Below are 2,645 nucleotides of genomic sequence, written 5' to 3'. Positions count from 1 at the left end.
GAACCTGAAGATGATCAGAGAGAAAAACAGAAACCTGAATGGTGAATTAATAGAGAAGCTTTACTAAGGAAAGGGCTGGGATGAAGGAGATTATCTGATCACACAGATAATTACATCATTTGCGAGCTGGGATTCAAACAACTTGATTCTCCTTAAAGATCATCAAAACTTCACAGGGTGAAGTACATACTCAGACAGGGTGACAGTCACCAAAAAAAAAAGTGACAATCTCTGGTCTAGCTCTCCCAGACAAAACACATGGGCTCTTGCTTCAGGCTTAGAAACTGCACACAGTTCCTTGTAAGAAAAATAAACCCTAGGTGGATTTAACACTGATCAAAGGCGAATTGAGGTATAAATAGCAATTGGTACCTGAACAGTGATGGCTTTGTATTCTACCTTAAACAAAACGAGCAACTTCAAAATGTGAGAGCAATTCTTTGCCCTCGGATTACTAATAATGTCAACTTGCTTACAAAAAAGGAAATGGAGGTCATGGCCAACTGGTTGCACAGCATGGCAGCAGCACCGCAGGTACTGGAGCTATCCACCTACAGCAGGAACAAACATGCAGCATGTTTACAAGCTGTACATACAACAAATAAAACTTCAAAGAAATACCAGTCAAATGTTTCTGCAGAATTACATTCCCTTGAAAAATTAGTTTCAGGAATTTTACCATTTTATTTTTGCATCACACACACACATCTTGAGCCACAGAAGAATTAACTGTACCTTCTTCCCTTTCACCAATTTAGGCACTAGGCTATTTTTTCCAGTATTAAGCCCTAAACTTTTAGCTCTGTCACTACCACTATTATGTCCAGCTACCTGGACACAGCCTCCCAGAAGTACATACATAAGAATTTCCCAAACAGCCCTTTTTACTACTTATTTAGAGGGCAAAAAGTTGTTTTTTCAGTGGTCTTTTCCCATTTCTTGTGAACAGAAACAACTAAACTGGTCTGCAGAGCTTACGGCAGCTCCAAGAAACTCACTCCTCCTCAGAAAACTCAAGCTATTATAATTTTCATAAAATGCTGAGAAGACTTCATAGCACTACACAAAGCAAAAGCAAGGGCATCTATTAGCACAAATGCCTGTAACATATGAAAACAGACTCAGAAAAGAAGGATTTGCCCTGAGAGGTAAAACTAGCTTCATTTCTTATCACTGCAATTCTCACATAAACTAAGTTTGCTATAGAACTGCTAAGGATCTACCAATATCATCCAACTAGAGAAGTGATTACTCCAGTTTGTCCTCTTCCAAGGCTGCTTTAAGCTTTCTCATAATTGCCAACCTGTGAATTACAGCCTGAGTATGCAAACCAAGCCTAAATTAGTTTGCTGTTTTTAAGCTATCAGGCATCTGTGCCATGTGATAAAGTTACAAATTTATCTACAATATAAATTAAACCAATTCTTTTATTATAAAAAGTGAATGCCATACGCAGGATACTCTTTGTACGTACTTGAGAAAGTTCTGTCAAAGTTGTGTAGGGCCAAATAAAAGACTTTAAAAACCCGCTCCCTTCCCATGTTACCACTGGGTAAATTATCCTTATTAAAACAGTGTCTTAACTTTCATTAGGAGGTTTCTTACTGAGATATCGCGAAGGTAAGAGGATTGCAAAAGCTCATCTTCTCTCTGGCAACCTAATCATTAAAGCTGAGAATAGCCAAGCCAGTCTATTCCAGAAATTCCAGTAACTCTTTGATTTCCAGCAGAGGGTACAATCAGCTTGTCATTTCTCTTCATTTATTTCAGTTATGATAGGAAAATCAATACTAATTTGAACCTATCATTACATTGCTTACTATCATTAGGCCTAACGTGCTCTGCAGAACTCCCATGAAATACAAGCAATATTTTTCACTATTACTGCTGAGAAACTATGACCATATTTTTTTAATAGCCTGAGCAGAAGAAAGAATTGCAAAAGCACTATTCTATTTTCTTTACTATGTTAATGATTTTTAAATTTTACATTTTTAAAACAGTTTATCTACTATTGCAGTCAAAAGCAATTAATTTAAGAATCAGTTCTGACAGCAACAAAGGATACAGTTTAATAGTGCTACCTACCAGCACATACGGGTTTTTGAAGGTAATTACTTAGGAAAGTGAAGCATACTATTAAAAGATGCAATTTATACCTTTCTTGTTCCATGTGCAAATGACTAGCAGAGCCTCCCACTCCTCAGAGTGGAGCTGAACAGCATTCAGAGATCAAAGAACAATTATTAATTATGCTTTTAAAAAAATCCATGTCACTTTAAAAATACAACAAAAAACAGTGCGACAGAAAATGCACGCAATGCAAATTTTCCCCCTTTAGATTGGTCGGTTGCTTTTTTAAAAAACAGACTTCATGTTCCCCATGTGTTTTTATTAGGAAAGGAGCATAATGCACTAAGCCTTGCTGGTCTACACAGATAATGGAAACGCTGCAGATCAGGCAGGATTAGCATGTGCTGGATGAACAGCGTGGGGAAACTTACTTACTGTGTCACCACCAGCTAATGCGGCACTTGCCTCGTGCCACTGATTTATTTCTTACCTTCCTAAACTCACCCAGATATTGCTCTAGTCCAAGAGGATTCTAAAATCCTCAGATCCGTCTTTTCCCTCCAGTTTTTCAT

The sequence above is a fragment of the Pygoscelis adeliae genome, unplaced genomic scaffold (genome assembly GCF_000699105.1).
Source record: "Pygoscelis adeliae isolate BGI_AS28 unplaced genomic scaffold, ASM69910v1 Scaffold402, whole genome shotgun sequence".
NCBI classification, from domain to species: Eukaryota; Metazoa; Chordata; class Aves; order Sphenisciformes; family Spheniscidae; genus Pygoscelis; species Pygoscelis adeliae.
This window is presented reverse-complemented; position numbering follows the sequence as displayed.